Source organism: Felis catus (genome assembly GCF_018350175.1).
Source record: "Felis catus isolate Fca126 chromosome X unlocalized genomic scaffold, F.catus_Fca126_mat1.0 chrX_random_Un_scaffold_80, whole genome shotgun sequence".
Lineage (NCBI taxonomy): Eukaryota > Metazoa > Chordata > Mammalia > Carnivora > Felidae > Felis > Felis catus.
Window position 1 is genome coordinate 32,154 of NW_025408530.1, and position 22,513 is coordinate 54,666.

Below are 22,513 nucleotides of genomic sequence, written 5' to 3' on the forward strand. Positions count from 1 at the left end.
ACAATCACAATAAAAATTCCATGAGATTTTTTTTCTGAGGCTAGACAAGTTGGTGTGAATATAGATTTTGGGGAAACAAATGTGCACGCATAGACAGAAAAACTTTGAAAATGAAGAAAGACCAATGGGGGGAGCCACCTCTACAGATACTAAAACCTATTACAAATCTATATAACAGAATAGCATAGTATTCATGCCTGAATAGAACAATTAAGCAAAAGAGAACATGTATGAATAGACTCAAATGCACATGGAAATTTGCCATACGATAAATATGGCATATCAAATCAGTGGGGGATAATGGACTTTTAAAAATGTGTCATGGCGGGGAGGGGTGTTGTAACTGAATAGCGATATGGAAACAGACAAAATTGGATCTGTTCCTTACACTGTGTATCAGAATAAATTCTAAATGGGTCAGAGGTCCAGTTGTAGAAAATGAAACCATGCAAATATTACTTTACAACCTAGGATTCTCTTATGATTTAGAAGAGCTACTAACAATTGAGAAGAGGTCAAAAACATAATAGAAGAACACATTAAAATTGTGAATAAATAATTCACAGAAATGAGTATGAACTGGTTTTTAAATATATGAAAATGTTACTTACTCCTAGTAAGAAAAACATGTTCAGACCTTCCAATATCATAAAGGTTTTTTTTTTTTTTCCTGGAACTAGACCAGTTGGTTTTGCAGTCCATTTAAGGGGGGAAGATTAGTACAGATGGACAGGGAAATCTTAAAAAAAAAAAGAAAGTTTACCTATTTATTTTGAGAGGGGGTTCAGAGAGAGAAGGAGAGTGAGAATCCCAAGCAGGCTCCATGCCCAGCTCAGAGCCCAACTCCGGACTCGATCTCAGCACCGTGAGATCATGACCCAAGCCAAAATCAAGAGTCGGTCGCTCAACTGACTGAACCACTCAGGTGCCCTGACAGGAAAATCTTGAAAAGGAATAAATAGAAACAAGGGGAGCCATTCCTACAGAGATTATTCCTCATTTATCAGACTGGAAAAATAATTGTCAACATTGATCATTAGCTTTATAGCCTGCCAAGGCCTAGAAGCAATGATTCAGTTGCAGTGAGTAACTTAGAGTCTATTTTATGATCTTGAACACAAACAAGAGCTCCTTGGAGAAATAGCTGGTGCCAGATACGGGGTGGAATATAAATAATATAAGCCTGTAAAATCTTGGGAGGAAAAAATATATATATAAGCCTGGAACATCTTATAATATCCGAAAGTCAGGATGTGTGTTGAGGTTATGTCAAAAGGACACAGGAGGTGGGACACAGGGGTTCCTAATGGGCAAATGCAGAAATATGTGAGCATCAAAGGAATAATAAATGCAATGGTTTGAATCACAAATATATTGACACTCATGAGTTCATTATAATACTAAAAAAAAAAATCCACAAATGACCCTTGCTCACTCTAAGTGATTGGAGCTAGCTCAGTCACCATCCCATCACTCTGAAAGGGATAGAACAAAGCATTAATTCTAGCTTTCTTATATGAACCATAATTTTAGGAAAATCAAATATTTACAAAGTTATGCCTTATGGTATAATTCCAGACAGTAAATGCAACCAAAAAACCCATGAAGAGTGTGTGTGTGTGTGTGTGTGTGTGTGTGTGTGTGTGTTTGTGTGTGTGTGTGCATGTGTGTGTGGAGGGGGGAATCACCATTTTGCAACACCTAATGAATTAATGGATCTAGGCAATAACCCTCACTGGCTGCTAAATCCATGATGTGGAGGTTGCTATGTCTGATGAACATACACCATGATTTTCCTGGGACAAGTCCTGGTTTACATTGGTTGTTCTATCATCATTACTAATACTACACCTTACTTTACCCCCTCTACAAAATAGTCTCCATTTGGATGACATATGATCAACCTACTGATAGGGAACTTTGTAATGAACAAGGAGGGCTCAAAACACCTGGACCCGCTGGTCAATCTTAACATCACAATGAAAAAGAGACACAGAGACATTAAGTATCTCCTATTGGGCTGCAGATGCAATAGGAAGTACAAAGCACCATCTCTGACATATTTTTGCCATGGAGCCAAACCTGAATCTGATGATGAAGCCTCAAGTTCTGTCAGTTCAGGGTACATGCTAGTGACAGAAGAATATGTTGAGAAACACAGCAGGGGTGTGATCTGCCAGATCCAGGATTTCCAAAATTCAATGACACAATGACCTAGTCTCTTCCACAAAAAAAAAAAAAAAAAAAAAGATAAGATAAGATAAAGGAAAAGCAAGAGATGATATGTATTAAAGGAAATTTATAAAACATATTAAAGAAATGCAGTCTGGACATCCTGTTTGAATTCTGATGTAAACGAGCCCATGGTAAAAGGAAATTAATTGGAGAAATATGTTGACTAGGTATCAGATAACATTAATGAATTTGTTATTGTGTATATTGATAGTATTTTTATTTTGTAGTGTGGGTTATGAATAAAAACATACCTAGGATTTGCTTTAAAATAATTGAGTGGAGACAGGAGCAGTAGCAGAGTTGGAGAGCGTAATATATGTGAAACAGAATGAACTGTATTTTGATAATTGTTGAAACCGGGTGACGAACATGTGAAGACTGTTATACTGTTGTATCACTTAGGTGCATGTTTGACACGTTCTAGAAACACTCCTAGGGGCGCCTGGGTGACTCAGCTGGTTAAGCGTCTGACTTCAGCTCAGGTCACGATCTCACCGTTTGTGAGTGTGAGCTCCGTATTGGGTTCTGTGCTGACAGCTCAGAGCCTGGAGCCTGCTTCAGATTGTGTGTCTCCCTCTCTCTCTGCCCCTCCCCCTCCCCCTCTCTCTCTCTCTCTCTCTCTCTCTCTCTCTCTCAAAAATAATAAACATTAAAAAAAATTTAAAAACACTCCCAATACCCTTATTCGATATACTCAAAACCTCAGAAAACCTCTCAGGCCTTCCCTGATCTTTTTGGCCATATGATGTACTGGGGACCATATGGGCTTTGGAGCCAGACAAACTTAGACTCAAATACTGGGTGATCTGGAACATACTACTCAACACCAACTTTGGTGATCCTCAGTGCCTGGTTTTGTAAGATAAGGATGACTTACTCCATCCCTGTTGCATAATTTTTTATTTTAGTTGATACACAATGTTATATTAGTTTCAGATACACAACACAATGATTCAACTTCTCAATATGTTATGCTATACTCACTAGAAGTGCAGCCACCATCTGTCACCATACAGTGCTATTACAATATCATTGCTATATTGCCTATGCTGTGCCTTTTATTCCTGTGACTTATTGGTTCCATAACTAGAAGTCTGTATCTCCCATTCCTCTTCATCCATTTTGTCCATCTCTTCACCCCTTCCCCTCTGGCAACCATTAGTTTGTTTTCTGTATTTATGTGTCTGATTATGCTTTTTTAAAATTGTTTATTCATTTGTTTTGTTTTTTAGATTCTACATATGAGCAAAATCATATGATATTTGTCTTTCTCAGTCTCAGGTCACGTAGCATAATACCCTCCACATAGATCCATGTTGTTGCAAATGGCACAAACTCACCCTTTTTTATGGCTGTGTAATACTCTACTGTGTGTGTGTCTGTGTGTGTGTGTGTGTTCAAGCCCACGCATACATTCCACATCTTTCTTATCTATTTGTCTATCAATGGACACTTAGGTTCTTCCATATCTTGGCTATTGTAAATAATGTTTCAATGAACATAAGGGTGTACATATCTTTTCAAATTAGTGTTTTCATTGTCTTAAGGTAAATACACAGAAGTATAACTCCTGGATCATTCACTGGTTCTCCATGTAATTTTTTGAGGGACCTCTATACTGTTTTCCACAGTGGCTTCACCAGTTTGCATTCCCATCAACAGTACATGATGCCACTTGTCTCTTCACATCCTCACCAACAATTGTTACTTCTTGTATTTTTAATTTAATTTTTATTTTTTAAATGTTTATTTATTTTGCAAGAGAAAGTATGAGTGGAGGAGGGGCAGAAGAGAGGGAGAGAGAGAATCCCAAGCAGGCTCTGTGCTATCTGTGCAGAGCCTGACACAGGGCTTGATCTCATGAACCACGAGATCATGACCTGAGCTGAGCCAGACGTTTAACTGACTGAGCCACCCAGGAGCCCCATCTTGTATTTTTTATTTTAGCCATTCTGACAGGTGTAAGGTTGTATCTCATTGTGGGTTTGATTTGCATTTCATTGATGATTAGTGATGTTGGCCATCTTTTCATGTGTCTGTTGGCCACCTGCATATTATTAAATGATTTATTTTAATGAATTTGCTCCCATGATTCTGGGAGATGGTAAGTTGAAATCTGTAGGGCAAGCTGGCTAGTGAGAAATTCAGGGAAAAATTGACCATGCAGTCTTTTTTTTTTTTTAATTTTTTTTTCAACGTTTATTTATTTTTGGGACAGAGAGAGACAGAGCATGAACGGGCGAGGGGCAGAGAGAGAGGGAGACACAGAATCGGAAACAGGCTCCAGGCTCTGAGCCATCAGCCCAGAGCCCGACGCGGGGCTCGAACTCACGGACCGCGAGATCGTGACCTGGCTGAAGTCGGACGCTTAACCGACTGCGCCACCCAGGCGCCCCGACCATGCAGTCTTGAATCTTAAATATATATGGTAGCCTGGCCATCTAGAAACTGAAATGGGCGTTGATGTTGTAGTCATGAGGAAGAAACATATAGCACATGCTGGCAGTATGGAAACGCAGAGAAACTCCATGTTAAAGTCAGGCAGTATTCCTTCCTTCCTCAGAAACCTTACTTTTTGGCCTTACACATTCTTGAGGGTAATCTCCTTTAATTAAAGCCATACACAATCCATCACAGCAACATCTATATGAGTGTTTCACTTAACATCCAAGCACTATAGCAATCCTGTGTGGAATACAAAGATAGAAGATAAGGCATTCCTTACATCCTCAGATGGTAGTTTTTGAAGAAGCACTGGGGGCAAAGAAGATATAACTGTATCCAGAGTAAGTGTCCATTACAGTAAAAACAACACTGCCCCTTCCAATCTGAAAGTGTCCCAATGTAATCAACCTGCCACTAGGTTGATCACCTGGAAGATGGTGCCATATTAATGACTCAGTTTTGACCTCTGATGCTGGCAGATTGAACATCCAACAGTGCCCATAGCCAGGGGAGCCTTATGTTACTGTGTCCATGCATATCTTCCATCCCGTGACAATGACCACTATTTTGATGACCCCATTGAACAATGAAAAGGTTGGCAGGATAAAGAGGCTGACTGAGATCCACAGAATGGATCATCTTATCCACTTGATTCTTTTTTTTATTAAATATAATTTATTGTCAAGTTGGTTTCCATACAACACCCAGTGCTCATCCCAACAAGTGCCCTCCTCCCTGACCATCACCCACTTTCCCCTCTCCCCCACCACCCATCTATCCTTAGTTTGTTCTCAGTCCTTAAGAGTCTCTTATGGTTTGCCTCCCTCCCTCTCTGTAACTTTTTTCCCCCTTTCCCTCCCCCATGGTCCTCTGCTAAGTTTCTCAGGATCCACATATGAGTGAAAACATATGGTATCTGTCTTTTTCTGCCTGGCTTATTTCACTTAGCATAATACCCTCCAGTTCCATCCACATTGCTGCAAATGGCCAGATTTCATTCTTTTTCCCACTTGATTCTTAAAATCTTCCCTGATTCATGTCAGCCTTTAATGAGCATTCATATGGGACACAAATAATTTCATGGTTTTTGTCCATTGAGAGAGGTCTGTTGTTGGGGAAGTAGCCATTGTGTTACCTGCCACCTCTCTTTGGGATTGTCCAATTCTCTTGTGTGTGTGTGTGTGTGTGTGTGTGTGTGTGTGTGTGTATTCTATAGCTATTTTCTTTGTGGTTACCATGAGGATCACTTTGTTGTATTCCATCTAATGTGGGTAACATCAAAATGAAAACCATGTATCATTTTGCTGTATCTTCTTTTTAAACCTATCAGAAAGAAAAGAATAAAAAATGTGCTTTATTTTATGCATACACCAAAGATTTGTGCTTAGCAGCCACAGCACATATAAGATGGGGAAATTCTGTTGGAAATGTATAGCTATAAATGCTTACACTAAAAAAGGAGAATTATCTCAAATCGACAACCTAACTTTTCAACTTAAGGAACAAGAGAAAGAAGAAAAACTACACCCAGAGTCAGCAGAAGGAAAAGAGGAATAAAGAATTGAGTGTAAATTAAAAAAAAAATAAATTAAATAATAAAAAACAGAATAGAACAGAGAAAATAAAAATTAGAATAGAAAACTAGAGAAAATCAGTGAACCCAAAAGTTTGTTGTTTTTTTGAATAAAAAGGACAAAAGTTAGGACACCTGGGTGACTCAGTCGGTTAAGCGTCTGACTTTGGCTCAGGACGTGATCTCACGGTTCATGAGTTTGAGCCTCATATCAGGCTCTGTGCTGACAGCGCAGAGCCTGCTTGTGATTCTCTTTCTCTCCCTCTCTCTCATTTATTCTGCCCATAAGAATAATTTTTTAAAAAATAGAAAACAAGCGTTAATTGTTTGAATAAAGAATAAAAATGTATAGAGAAAATTAATGAAACCAAAAGTTGGTTATTTGGAAATATCAACAAAATTGACAAAGCTTTTTGCTAGTTGAACGAAGAAAGAGAGAAGACTCAAATTACTAAAATCGGATATGAAACTGGGGACATTACTTACTATCAATCCTACAGAAATAAAAATAATTATAAGAGAGTGCTATAAATAATAGTACACCAACACACTGGATAGCCTTGATAAAATGGACAAATTCTTAGAAACACAAAGCTTACCAAGACTAAATCATGAAGAAACATAAAATCAGAATAGACCTCTAAGGGGATTGAGTAAATAATGAAAAACCTCCCAACAGAGAAAAACCCTGGACCTGATATGGCTTCACTCATAAATTCTACCAAACATTTAAAGAACTAACCACTACTCTTTCTCAAACTCTTCCAAACACTGAAGAGGATAGAGTATTTCCTAACTCATTCCATGAGGTCAGTATGCCCTGAAACCAAATCCAGACTAGAAAATACAGGAGAAATATAGACCTTATGAACACGGAAGCAAAAATTCTCAATAAAATACTAGCTAACTGAATTCAACATGTTGAAAAAGGTTGTAAACCATGACCAAGTAGAATTTATTCTTGGAAAGCAAAGATGGTTCAACATATGAAAATATTGATCAATGTAATACACCACATCAAGAAAATGAAGAGGAAACACCCTCCCCCAACACACACATAGACATTCACCTCAATTGATGCAAAAAAAAAAAAAAAAGCATTTGACTAAATTCAACACCCTTTCACAATAAAGACATGCAATAAACTGGGAATAGAATGAAATTACCTCAGCATAATAAAAAAAAAGCATATTTGAAAAATTCACAGTGCAGTCAGTGGCAAAAGACTGAAAGTTTTTCATTTAATGCCAGGAGCAAGGAAAGGATTTCTGTTCTTGTCATTTCTATTGAACAGAATATTGGAAGATCTAGTTAGAGCAATTAGACAAGAAACAGAAATTAAAGACATCCTAAATGGCAAGGAAAAAGTAAAATTATCTCTATTTGCAGATGATATGATCTTAGAAGTACAAAATCCAAAATATTCCACACCAAAAAACCCCTGTTAGAAGTAATAAATGAATTCAGCAAAGTAGCATGATATAAAATCAACATGCAAAGAAAATAAATTGCATGCTTACGCACTAACAAAGAACAATCTAAAGAGGAAATTAAGGGAAAAAATAATTTACAATAGCATCAAAGAGAATAAAATACTTAGGCAGTAAGTTAACCAAGGAAGTGAAAGACCTGTATAATGAAAGCTACAGAATATTGCTAAAAGAAATTAAAGAAGATATAAATAAATGGAAAGACATTCCATGTTCATGGATTGGAATGCTTAATATTATTAGGATGGCAATACCACCCAAAGCAATCTACACATTTGATACAATCCTGATCAAAATCCCAATGATGATATTGCAGAAACAGAAATATCCATCCTAAAATTCTGATGGAATGTCAAGGGACCCTGGATGGCTAAAACAATCTTAAAAAAGAAGACAAAGCTTGAGGACTCATACTACCTGATTTCAAAACTTAGTACAAAGCTACAGTAATCAAAACAGTTTGGTACTGGCATAGACACATGTATGAAACAATGGATTAGAACAAAGAGCTCAGAAACAAACCCTCTCATGCATGATCAAATGATTTTTGAAAAGGGTTCCAAGACCATTCAATGCAGAAAGGTCAGTCTTTTTAAAAATGTTGTGGATAAAACTGGATATCCACGTGCAAAAGAATGAAGTTTGACTCTTGCCTAACACTACATACAAAAATTAACTCAAAATGGATTAAAAAAAAAAAAACCTAAACATAATATACAAATCATGAAAGTCCTAGAAGAAAAATAGGGCAAAGCTTCATGAAATTAGATTTTGCAGTGATTTTTTTTAGTGTGACACCAAAATCACAGGCAACAGAACTAAAAAATAGACAAATTTGACTTCATGAAAGTTAAAAACTTTTGTGCATCAAAGGACAGTATCAACAGTCAGAGTAGGGGCTTAGTGAGGTCAGGCGATCAATGGAGCTTTAGTGTAGGTCCATCTTGCAGTGGTCACAGTGGTTCCTCAAACTCATCCTGTGGTTATTTCCACAGTCCTGGAATGCATAATTTGAGTAGACATACAAAGCAACTGGTGGAACCCCCACATTCGCTCCCTGACCTGTGGAGTGAGAGGTACTACAGTGGGAAAGGCCAAGGGGAAGCCACCAGAATTGCCTCTACCTAGGAATATTGCTAAAAGAAACACTACTTCCGTGGAGGGATTGTAGAGATTAATGCCACTACCAAGGACTTGAAAGATGAAGGGGTGGTGATTCCCACCACAGCCCCTTTCAACTCAACTATTTGGCCCGTGCAGGAAACAATGGATCTTGGAGGATGACAGTGGATTATTGTAAAGTTTACTAATTACAGCTACTGTTGCGGATGTGGTTACATAGCTCCAACATATCCCCTGGTTCTTTGTATGCGGATATTGATCCATTATATTAATTTCTTGGGACTGCTATAACACTGTACCACAAACTGGGTGGTTTCAGTAAGATAAATTTATTGTCACATAGTTCTGGAGTCCAGAAATCTAAGATCAAGGTGTTGGTAGGATTGGTTCTTTCTGAAGACTGTGAGGGAAAATCTGTTCCATGACTCTCTCCTAGCTTCTGGTAGCTTCAGGCATTCCTTGGCTTCCAGATGGCCATCTTCCCGCTGTGTTTTCATATTGCTAGCCCTCTTTACTTGTCTGGATCTGCATCCAAATTGGGATATGGGATTAGAGCCCACCCTAAGGACCTTAACTTAATCATCTGCAAAAGTCCCTTTTGCCAAGTAGAGTCACATTCACAGGTACTGGAGGTTAAGACATCAACACCTTTTTAGAAGTCACAATTAGACCCAAAACATCTGGAAAATGCTTTTTCTTTGATACTATTAGTAAATACCACTAGAAACCATTTGCCAACATTACTCCTTCATTGTCCTACCCCAGGAGTATATCAGTTCTCCAGGCCTAAATCATAATTTAACCCACGGGAACCTTGACCACTTTTTCTTTACACAAGGCATCACATTGGTTCATTACATTGATGACATTATCCTGATTGGACCTGGTAAGCAAGAAGCAGCAACTACTCTAGACTGACTGGTAAGACAGTTGCGTGTCAGAGGGTAGGAAATAAATCTGACAAAAATTCAGGATCCTTCCACCTAAGTGCAATTCCAATAGGTCTAGTGGTATCAGGCATGTTGAGATATCCCTTCTAAGGTGAAGGATAAGTTGTTGCATCTGTCCCTTCCTACGGCCAGGAAAAGAGGCACAACACCTAGTGAGTCTTTTTGGATTTTGGAGGCAATGTATTCCTCCTTGGGGTGTATTATTTCAACCCATTTACCAAGTGTTCTAAAAACCTGCTAATTTTGAGTGGGACCCAGATTAAGAGAAGGCTCTGCAGCAGACCTAAGATGATGTGCACGCTTTGTCACTTGGGCCACATGATTCAGCAGCCCCAATGGATGTTTGAAGTGTCAGTGGCAGATAGGGATGGTGTTTGGAGTTGGAACCTTTGGCAGGCTCCTTTAGGTGAATCACAGCACAGGACCTTAGATTTCGGAGCAAAGCCCTGCTATCCTCTGCAGATAACTACTCTGCTTTTGCAAAACAGCTTTTGATTTCCTTCTGGGCTTTAGGAGAGACTGGATGCTTGAACATGGGCCACTATATTATCATGTGACCTCAGCCGCCCATCATAAATTGGGTGTTATCTGACTCACCAAGCCATAAAGTTGGGCATGGACATCATCAAATGGAAGTGGTATATATGTAACCACGCTTGAGCAGGCCCTGAAGGCACAAAGAAGTGAAAAGTGAAAAAGTGGCCATAATGCCCCTGGACCCCACTCCTGCTACACCGCTCCTCTCTCCAAGCCTGCACCTATGGCCTTATGAGTTCCCTATGATCAGTTGACAGAGGAAGAGAAGACTTGGGCCTGGTTTGCTGATGGTTCTGCACGATATGCAGGCACTACCCAGATGTGGACATCTACAACACTGCAGCACCTCTCTGGGACATTCCTGAAGGAAGATGGTGAAGATAAATCCTTCCAGTGGGCACAACTTAGGGGCAGCACACCTGGTTGTTCACATTTCTTGGAAGGAGAAATGGCTAGATGTGCGATTATACAACAATTCATGGGCTGTTGCCAATGGTTTGGCTGGATGGTCAAAGACTTGGAAGGAGCATGATTGGAAAATTGGTGGCAGGGAGGTCTGGGTACAAGGTATTGTGAATAGATATCTCTGAATGGGCAAAAGGCATAAAGACATTTATGTCCCATGTGAATGTTCACCAAAGTGTAACTTCAGCAGGGGAGGACTTTAATAATCAAATGGATAGGATGACCTGTTCTGTGGATACTAGTCAGCCTTTTCCTCAGCCACCCCATGTCATCGCCCAGTAGATGATGACCACAAAGTGGCCATGGTGGAAGGCATGGAAGTGATGCATGGGCTCACCAACATGGACTTCTATTCAGCAAGAATAACCTGGCTACAACCACTGCTAAGTGACCAATCTGCCAGCAACTGAGACCAACAACACTTAGCCCCCAGTATGATACCATTTCCAAGACTGGTCAGCATGGCAGCAGGATGATTATGTTGGGCTGCCTCCATCTTGGAAGGGGCAACGTTTTTTCTTGCTGGAATAGACACTCTGGATACACATTTTTCCTTCCCTGCATGCAATTATTCTCCCCCTCCCCCAGTTTTATACCTTTATTTGACAATAAGTGATTAATTCCCATCCACATCAACTGTCTGTAGATTTTTGAGAGTGGTGACAGGTACAAAGGTAACCAGTGTATAGAGCTTGTCTGGTGAATCTTCATCTTTGTTACGTTTCCTGGACAACCACACATGGATATGGTATGGAACATTCCTTATTCCTTTAGCCCAGACAGCTTTGTTCCCATCTCCTTCATGGCAAATTTCTGGGTCTCTTTGAGTGCCCAGTGGCACGCTTCTTGAAACCTACTCCACGGATGCACTTGTGAATGTTGATGGTGTGTTCTCTGGTCACTATCTCAATAATGGCAGAATGGACCTTATTCTTCTCACCATCCTCCTTTGCAGGAGCCGTTCTGCTGGGCCCAGGTTGGAAAGGAAGTGTATACAATTATTCTGACCAGACTACTATCCATGGACTTACAGGTGCCTTATCCACGATCATGGTATTCCACACAGCATTACTTCTGATCAAAGAACTCCCTTCATAGCAAAAGAAGCACAGCAATGGGCCCATGCTCATGGAATTCATTGGCATCACCATGTTTTCCACCTTCTTGAAGCAACTGACTTGATAGAATGGTAGAATGGCCTTTTTTTAAAAACGCTTATTTATTTTTGAGACAGAGAGAGACAGAGCATGAACGGGGGAGGGTCAGAGAGAGAGGGAGGCACAGAATCCAAAACAGGCTCCAGACTCTGATCTGTCAGCACAGAGCCCGACGTGGGGCTCAAACTCACGGACTGCGAGATCATGACCTGAGCTGAAGTCAGACGCTTAACCAACTGAGCCACGCAGGTGTCCCAAGATGGCAATACCTTCTAAGACTGGGTCAAGGCTCTGCAGAAGGCTGTATATACTCTGAATCAGTATCCAACATATGACCCTGTTCCTCCCATAGGCAGGGTCCAAGAATCAAAGGGACCCACTAGAAAAATGTTTGCTTCCTGCTCCCATAACATTGTGTTCTGCTGACCTAGAGGCCTTAGTCTCATAGGGATGAAGGTTTCCAGCAGAGGACACATTGAATTGGGAGTTAGGACTGCCACCCAGCCACATTGGGCTCCTCATGTCTCTGGGTCACCAGTCAAGGAAGGCAGTTACTGTACTGGCTGGAGTGACTGATCCTGATTATCAAAGACTGTTACTCAACAATGTAGGTAAGGAAGAGTGTGTCTGGATGTCTGGAATACAAGAGATCCCTCACAGTATCTCTTAGTACTACCACGGCCTGTGGTTTAGGTCAATGGAAAACCACAGCAACCCAATTCAGGCAGGACTATTAGCGGCCCAGACCTTCCGGTATGAGTTAGTCAAAGAACAATGACCAAATGTTTTTTGGTTTTTTTTTTTTTTTTTTTTTTTTTGGCACAGAGGAAAGGGAAATGAAAGATGGTAGATATAAATACCGACAACCATTTGACCAGTTGCAGAAATGAGAACTGTAATTGTTATGAGTATTTCTTCTTTGTTATGAACATGTTTCTATGTAGGGGTGTGTGTGCATGTGTGTGTGTGTGTGTGTGTGTGTGTGTGTGCGTGTGCGTCCATATGTGTGTGTGTATACATTCATCAATAGATAGATAGAACAAATATAGTTTTCCTTTCCTCTGTTATCCCCATATCATGTTTCATAAGATGAATTGATTTTATTTCACAGTATTTACATTAAAAGATATCAAGTAGAAGAAGGAACATCACCCAAGGGCTTGCATCTCTACTGGTAAAAGGGTTAGTGTGTTTTGAGTTGTTTCACGTTATGTTGAAGTACGACTTTGTTATTGTCTTTACTTTGAGATTAGTAATAGTTTAAGGAGATTGTACAGATGTCAATATAAGAAGAGCAGGGCTGTGATGGTCAATTTCACACATCAACTTAGCTAGGCTATGGTGCTCAGTTGTGTAGTCAAACACTGGTCTAGGTATTTTGTAGCTATGATTAACATCTACAATTAGTTGACTTTAAGTAAGGAGATTATACTCCATAGCTTCCTTAATAATGAAAACTAAGGTTTCTTGGGAAGGAAAGAATTCTGACTCAAGACTGTAATATATCAAGTCCTGTGTGAGTTCCAGCCTGCTACACTGCTCTATACATTCCTTTATTTATTTATTTTTATTTTTTTATTTTTTAAATATAATTTATTGTCAAATTGGTTTCCATACAACACCCAGTGCTCATCCCAACAGGCGCCCTCCTCAATGCCCATCACCCACTTTCCCCTCTCCCCCACCCCCCATCAACCCTCAGTTTGTTCTCAGTATTTAAGAGTCTCTTATGGTTTGCCTCCTTCCCTCTCTGTAACTATTCTTCCCCCTCCCCCTCCCCCCTGGTCTTCTGTTAAGTTTCTGAGGATCCACATAGGAGTGAAGACATATGGTATCTGTCTTTCTCTTCCTGACTTATTTCACTTAGCATAACACTCTCCAGTTCCATCCACGTTGCTACAAATGGCCAGATTTCATTCTTTCTCATTGCCAAGTAGTATTCCATTGTATATATAAACCACATCTCCTTTATCCATTCGTCAGTTGATGGACATTTAGGCTCTTTCCATAATTTGGCTATTGTTGAGAGTGCTGCTATAAACATTGGGGTACAAGTGCCCCTGTGCGTCAGAGCTCCTGTATCCCTTGGGTAAGTTCCTAGCAGTGCTATTGCTGGGTCATAGGGTAGATCTATTTTTAATTTGGGGGGGAACCTCCACACTGTTGTCCAGAAAGGCTGCACCAGTTGGCATTCCCACCAACAGTGCAAGAGGGTTCCCATTTCTCCACATCCTCTCCAACATCCATAGTCTCCTGATTTGTTCATTTTAGCCACTCTGACCGGCGTGAGGTGGTATCTCAGTGTGGTTTTGATTTTTATTTCCCTGATGAGGAGTAACGTTGAGCATCTTTTCATGTGCCTGTTGGCCATCTGGATGTCTTCTTTAGAGAAGTGTCTATTGATGTCTTCTGCCCATTTCGTCACTGGATTATTTGTTTTTCGAGTGTGGAGTTTGGGGAGCTCTTTATAGATTTTGGATACTAGCCCTTTGTCCGATATGTCATTTGCAAATATCTTTTCACATTCCGTCAGTTGCCTTTTAGTTTTGTTGATTATTTCCTTTGCAGTGCAGAAGCTTTTTATCTTCATGAGGTCCCAATAGTTCATTTTGGCTTTTAATTCCCTTACCTTTGGAAATGTGTCAAGTAAGAAACTGCTGTGGCTGAGGTCAGAGAAGTTTTCTCCTGCTTTCTCCTCTAGGGTTTTGATGGTTTCCTGTCTCACATTCAGGTTCTTCATCCATTTTGAGTTTATTTTTGTGATTGGTGTAACAAAGTGGTTTAGTTTCATTCTTTTGCATGTTTCTGTCCAGTTGTCCCAGCACCATTTGTTAAAGAGACTGTCTTTTTTCCATTGGATATTCTTTCCTGCTTTGTCAAAGATTAGTTGGCCATACATTTGTGGGTCCAATTCTGGAGTCTCTATTCTATTTCTTTGGTCTACGTGTCTGTTTTGGTGCCAATACCGTACTGTCTTGATGATTACAGCTTTGTAGTGGAGGCTAAAGTCTGGGATTGTGATGCCTTCCGCTTTGGTTTTCTTATTCAATATTACTTTGGCTATTCGGGGTCTTTTGTGGTTCCATACAAATTTTAGGATTGCTTGTCCTAGCTTTGAGAAGAATGCTGGTGCAATTTTGATTGGGATTTCATTGAATGTGTAGATAGCTTTGGGTAGTATTGACATTTTAACAATATTTATTCTTCCCATACATGAGCATGGAATGTTTTTCCATTTCTTTGTGTCTTCTTCAATTTCCTTCATAAGCGTTCTATAATTTTCAGCATACAGATGTTTTACATCTTTGGTTAGATTTATTCCTAGGTATTTTACGATTCTTGGTGCAATTGTGAATGGGATTAGTTTCTTCATTTGTCTTTCTGTTGCTTCATTATTGGTGTATAAAGATGCAACTCATTTCTGTACATTGATTTTGTATCTTGCGACTTTGCTGAATTCATGTATTAGCTCTAGCAGACTTTTGGTGGAGTCTGTCGGGTTTTCCATGTATAGTATCATGTCATCTGCAAGAAGTGAAAGCTTGACTTCTTCTTTGCCAATTTTGATGCCTTTGATTTCCTTTTCTTGTCTGATTGCTGATGCTAGAACTTCCAACACTATGTTAAACAACAGCGGTGAGAGTGGACATTCCCGTCGTGTTCCTGATCTCAGGGGGAGACAGCTCTGCTTTTCCCCATTGACCATGATACTAGCTGTGGGCTTTTCATAAATGGCTTTTATGATGTTTGAGTATGTTTCTTCTATCCCGACGTTCTTGAAGATTTTTATTAAGAAAATTTGCTGAATTTTGTCAAATGCTTTTTCTGCATTGATTGACAAGATCATATGGTTTTTATCTTTTCTTTTGTTAATGTGACGTATCACGTTCATTGATTTGTGAATGTTGAACCAGCCCTGCATCCCAGGAATGAATCCCACTTGATCATGGTGAATAATTCTCTTTATATGCTGTTGAATTCGATTTGCTACTATCTTATTGAGAATTTTTGCATCCATATTCATCGGGGACATTGGCCTTTAGTTCTCTTTTTTTTACTGGGTATCTGTCTGGTTTAAGAATCAAAGTAATACTGGCTTCATAGAATGAGTCTGGAAGTTTTCCTTCCCTTTCTATTTTTTGGAATAGCTTGAGAAGGATAGGTATTATCTCTGCTTTAAACGTCTGGTAGAACTCCCCTGGGAAGCCATCTGGTCCTGGACTCTTATTTGTTGGGAGATTTTTGATGATTGATTCAATTTCTTTGCTGGTTATGGGTCTGTTCAAGCTTTCTATTTCCTCCTGATTGAGTTTTGGAAGCGTGTGGGTGTTTAGGAATGTGTCCATTTCTTCCAGGTTGTCCAGTTTGTTGGCATGTAATTTTTCATAGCATTCCCTGATAATTGCTTGTATTTCTGAGGGATTGGTTGTAATAATTCCATTTTCACTCATGATTTTATCTATTTGGGTCCTCTCCCCTTTCTTTCTGAGAAGCCTGGCTAGAGGTTTATCAATTTTGTTTATTTTTTCAAAACACCAACTCTTGGTTTCGTTGATCTGCTCTACAGTTTTTTTTAGATTCTATATTGTTTATTTCTGCTCTGATCTTTATTATTTCTCTTCTTCTTCTGGGTTTGGGGTGTCTTTGCTGTTCTGCTTCTATTTCCTTTAGGTGTGCTGGTTGATTTTTTATTGGGGATTTTTCTTGTTTCTTGAGCTAGGCCTGGATTGCAATGTATTTTCCTCTTAGGACTGCCCTCGCTGCATCCCAAAGCGTTTGGATTGTTTTATTTTCATTTTCGTTTGTTTCCATATTTTTAAAATTTCTTCTCTAATTGTCTGGTTTACCCACTCATTCTTTAGTAGTGTGTTCTTTAACCTCCATGCTTTTGGAGGTTTTCCAGACTTTTTCCTGTGGTTGATTCCAAGTTTCATAGCAATGTGATCTGAAAGTGTGCATGGTATGATCTCAATTCTTTTGTACTTATGAAGGGCTGTCTTGTGACGCAGTATGTGATCTATCTTGGAGAATGTTCCATGTGCACTCGAGAAGAAAGTATATTCTGTTGCTTTGGAATGCAGAATTCTAAATATATCTGTCAAATCCATCTGAGCCAATGTATCATTCAGGGCCCTTGTTTCTTTATTGACCATGTGTCTAGATGATCTATTCATTTCTGTAAGTGGAGTGTTAAAGTCCCCTGCAATTACCACATTCTTATCAATAAGGTTGTTTATGTTTGTGATTAATTTTTTATATATTTGGGGGCTCCCATAGTCGGCGCATAGACATTTATAATTGCTAGCTCTTCCTGATGGATAGACCCTGTAATTATTATATAATGCCCTTCTTCATCTCTTGTTCCAGCCATTAATTTTAAGTCTAGTTTGTCTGATATAAGTATGGCTACTCCAGCTTTCTTTTGCCTTCCAGTAGCATGGTAGATAGTTCTCTCTCCCTTCACTTTCAATCTGAAGGTGTCCTCAGGTCTACATTGAGTCTCTTGTAGACAGCAAATAGATGGGTCTTGTTTTTTTAATCCATTCTGATACGCTATGTCTTTTGGTTGGAGCATTTAGTCCATTTACATTCAGTGTTATAGAAATATATGGGTTTAGAGTCATTGTGATGTCTGTAGTTTTCATGCTTGTAGCGATGTCTCTGGTACTTTGTCTCACAGATCCCCCTTAGCGTCTATTGTAGGGCTGGTTTAGTGTTGACGAATTCCTTCAGTTTTTGTTTTTTGGGAAGACCTTTATCTCTCCTTCTATTCTAAATGACAGACTTGCTGGATAAAGGATTCTCGGCTGCATATTTTTTCTGTTCCTCACATTGAAGATCTCCTGCCATTCCTTTCTGGCCTGCCAAGTTTCAGTAGAGAGATCGGTCACGAGTCTTATATTCTCCCTTTATATGTTAGAGCACGTTTATCTCTAGCTGCTTCAGAATTTTCTCTTTATCCTTGTATTTTGCCATTTTCCCCATGATATTTCGTGCAGAAGATCGATTCAAGGTATGTCTGAAGGGAGTTCTCTGTGCCTCTTGGATTTCAATGCCTTTTTCCTTCCCCAGATCAGGGAAGTTCTCAGCTATGATTTCTTCAAGTGCACCTTCAGCACCTTTCCCTCTCTCTTCCTCCTCTGGAATACGAATTATGCGTAGATTATTTCTCTTTAGTGCATCACTTAGTTGTCTAATTTTCCCCTCATACTTCTGGATTTTTTTATCTCTCTTTTTCTCAGTTTCTTCTTTTTCCATAATTTTATGTTCTAGTTCACCTATTCTCTTCTCTGCCTCTTCAGTCCAAGCCATGGTTGTCTCCATTTTATTTTGGAGCTCATTAATAGCATTTTTTAGCTCCTCCTGACTGTTTCTTAATCCCTTGATCTCTGTAGCAATAGATTCTCTGCTGTCCTTTATACTGTTTTCAAGCCTAGCGATTAATTTTATGACTACTATTCTAAATTCACTTTCTGTTATATTGTTTGAATCGTTTTTGATCAGTTCGTCAGCTGCCATTATTTCCTGGAGGTTTTTTGAGGGGAATACTTCTGTTTCGGAGGGGCAGGCTCAGCTCACTTTTCCTTCGGAGATCTGCTTCTGGAGGGGCCCTGTGGCACCGGGAAGGAGTCAGACTCGTCGGAGGGATGGATCCGCAGAAGCACAGCCTCGGGTGTTTGCACGGTGCAAGCAAGTTCCCTGGCAGGAACTGCTTCCCTTTGGGATTTTGGCTGGGGGATGGGCGAGGGAGATGGCGCTGGCGAGTGCCTTTATTCCCCGCCAAGCTGAGCTCTGTTGTCCGGGACTCAACAACTCTCCCTTCCGTTGTCTTCCAGCCCTCCGGTTCTCCAAGCAGAGCTGTTAGCTTATAACGTTCCAGATGTTAAGTCCCGCTTGCTGTCAGAACACTCTCCGTCCAGCCCCTCTGCTTTTGCAAGCCAGACTCGGGGGCTCTGCTTGGCTGGCAGGCCACCCCTCTGCCTGGCTCCCTCCCGCCAGTCTGTGTAGCGTGCACCGCCTCCCCGCCCTTCCTACCCTCTTCTGTGGGCCTCTCGTCTGCACTTGGCTCTGGAAACTCTGTTTTGCTAGTCTTCTAGCGGTTTTCTGGGTTATTTAGGCAGGTGTAGGTGGAATCTAAGTGATCAGCAGGATGCGGTGAGCCTAGAGTCCTCCTATGCCGCCATCTTCCAAGCTCGGAATGAAAAATACTTTTAATAAAAATTGAAAATAAAAATGAATTTTTTCTTTCTGTATTCAAGAGAAGGAAAAGAAATGAAAAAAAGAATAAAGAAAAAGAAAAAAGGAAATTGTTTGAAAATTTGAAAAAGTGAATACACTAGACTAAAATAAAAGGATGGAAGTAAAATAGAATTTGAAAAAATTTACACAAAAGTAAAAAATACAGTAAAAAATTAAAGAAAAATATTTTTAATAAAAATTGAAAATAAAAATGATTTTTTTCTCTTTCTGTATTAAAGAAAAAGAAAAGAAGTGAAAAAGAGGAAAAAAAAGAAAGAAAATTGAATAGATGTACCTGCGAATGGATTGAAATACGACTGAAATTATTTCATTTTCCTCTAGAAGTCAGACTATGAAGCACTTTATCGTCCATAAACTAAGCAGGTGGTGAGACTTGTGTTCCTGAAGAGCGAGGTTGGCCCACTTGGGTGGGACTTAGTGTAATGGCTCCTTTCTTCACTAGATGGCGCTGCTAGCTTACTGGGGTGGATTGTTGTGGCGCTCGTAGGTGCATATGCACATGCACGAGATCAGTGAAAATGGTGTCACCCAGCTACCCAGTCTCTAGTATCGGAGCTCTGTTCTCCCAATCAGCAATCGCACACCCATCCTCTGTCTTCAGCTTTTGTCCACTCCCCGCTTCTTCACTGTCCATGACCAAGCCCCAGGCAGTACCTCTCTCCCGAGTTTTGTCTCAGATGTGGCTGTTTTCCCTGTTCCCTTACTTCTGAGGGACTGTGGCTTTGACCCTCTCTGCTCAACTCTGGAGGGTCTAATTGAGCAATGGCCAAATGCTGGCTGCACCCAGGAACGCTTGCGGGACCATGCTGCTGCTGATGCCCAGAGACTGCGGCTGGGTGCCAGCCCACCTGAGAAAAGTTCACGAGATAGTGTAGCAGCAGCGTTTCAGGGATTATGGAAAATCACAACACACATCTGGCACCAGCCTTCAACCTTAATGACCTTGTTCCAGCACCAGCGAATGTGGTCATTTTCTGGGGTCTTCTGGGACCAGGTGGCTTCAACAATCTCCACCAAATGTCCTTCCAGAAGTGGAACTGCTTTTTTCCGTGTGGCCCGAGAACCTCCCAGACCCCACTCTGTTCCTGGGGATCCGCCCTTCGCACCAGAGCACCACCAGGTATCAAGCTGCGGAGTTGCAGCCTTTGTGCTCCCCTTGTTTACAGTCTTAATGGAACTTAAACCCTCTCCTTTCTCCCTTTTTAGGTTAGTCTCTGCGGTTATTTCCAAGTTTCCACTTTCTCTCCATCTGCTTTTGGGGAGGGGTGCTTTTCCTGTATTCTCCCCCCCCCCATCTCCATCCTCTCTCCGCCCGCAAAACACCTCCCTTGCCATGGCTTCTTTCTCCCCAAGTTCACCTCTCTGTGCCACGTACCTTCTGAATTCTGTGGTTCAGGTTATGCAGACTGTTGTGTTAATCCTCAGATCAGTTTTCTAGGCATGCAGGATGGTTAAGTGTTGGTCTGGCTCTATTTCATGTACTGGAAACACAAAAAAACCTTCCATGCTGTTCCACCATCTTGATTCCCTCCCACCTTGTAGTCTTTCTTTATGGAAGCTGGTAACACTTAAAACAAGTACCAAGAACTGAACTCCACCTAGTTTTGCTGTATTCTTCTGGTTAAATAAGCCAGTAAAAGATTAATTTCCATCATCTTTCCTTTGAGAGCTCTTCCTGAAAGCTACTATAGTAAAAGGTAGTGGAAAAATTAAATTTAAGTAAAACTCACGTACTTGGGCAAATAAAACTTCTTGTTACAACTGAGAAAAAAGGTAGAACATTTCATATCCCTATATATTAGAAACACAGAAGTGTTTTCTACAATGTATATAATCATTTATTTAATAAGGTGTTTATCATTGTTGAATCACAGCATACAAGCAAAAGGAGAAAGAAAATTATGATTTTAACAGGAACAAAATAGAATATCATTGTAATTCAATTTACAGTTGTTCTAACCTGAAAATTAAAGTCTTTTAATTTTATTTTTTAAAGTTTTTATTTATATTCCAGATAGTTAACATACAATGTAATATTAGTTTCAAGTGTACAATATAGTGATTCAACACTTCCATACAACACATGGTGTGCATCAAAAATGCACTTCTTATTCTCCATTTCCTATTTCACCCATCTCCCCCCCACATCCCCTCTGATAAACATCAGTATGTTCTCCATAGTTAACAGTCTGTGTCTTGGTTTGCCTCACTCTTTTTCCCTGCTATGATTGTTTGTTTTGTTTCTTAAATTCCAAATATGAGTGAAATCATATGATTTTTTTCTTTCTCTGATTTATTTCACTTAGCATAATACACTTTAGTTCCATCCATGTTGTTGCAAATTACAGCATTTCATTCTGTTTTACCGCTGAATAATATTCCATTGTATATATGTACCACATCTTCTTTATCCATTCATCAGTCAACAGACATTTGGGCTCACTCCATAGTTTGACTATTGTAGATAGTGCTGCTATAAACATTGGGGTGAGTTGTCCCTTCACATCAACATTTTTGTATCTTTTGTATAAATACCTAGTAGTGCAATTTCTGGGTCATAAGGTAGTTCTATTTTTAATTTTTTGAGGATCCTCCATACTGTTTTCCAAAGTGGCTGCACCAGTTTGCATTCCCACCAATAGTGCAAGAGATATTCTTTCTCCAAATCCTTGCCAATATCTGTTGTTTCCTGAGTTGTTAACTTTAGTCATTCTGATAGGTGTGAGGTGGTATCTCAAACACTTTGGGATGCAGGAAAAGCAGTCCTAAGAAGAAAGTATATTGCAATTCAGGCCAAGATCAAGAATCAAGAAAGGTCCCCACATACAATCTAAACTTACACCTGAAGGAGCTAGAAAAGGAACAGCAAACAAAGCTTAAAGCTATCAGAAGGGAAACAAGGATTAGAGAAAAAAAAACAATGTAGAAGAAAAAAAAACAAACACCAGTAGAACAGATCAATGAAACTAAGATCTATCTACTGAAACTTGGCAGGCCAGAAAAGAATGAAAGAATGGCGGGAAATCTTCAATGTGATGAACAGAAAAAATATGCAGCCAGGAATCCTTCACTCAGTAAGCCTGTCATTCAGAATAGAAGGAGAGATAAAGGTTTTCCAAAACAAACAAACACTGAAGGAATTCATCACCACTAAACCAGCCCGACAAGAGATCCTAAGGGGGACTCTGTGAGTGAAATGTTGCAAGGACCACAAAGTACCAGAGACACAACTACAAGCATGAAACCTACATATATCACAATGACTCTAAACCCATATCT

The 22,513-nt window shown here is 39.9% G+C and overlaps 1 pseudogene; it reads right to left on the reverse strand.

Annotated features, from left to right (window-relative positions):
- Positions 1 to 11,433: 11,433 nt before the first annotated feature.
- On the reverse strand, positions 11,434 to 11,800 carry LOC123383685 (annotated as a pseudogene).
- Between the last annotated feature and the right edge of the window lie 10,713 nt (positions 11,801 to 22,513).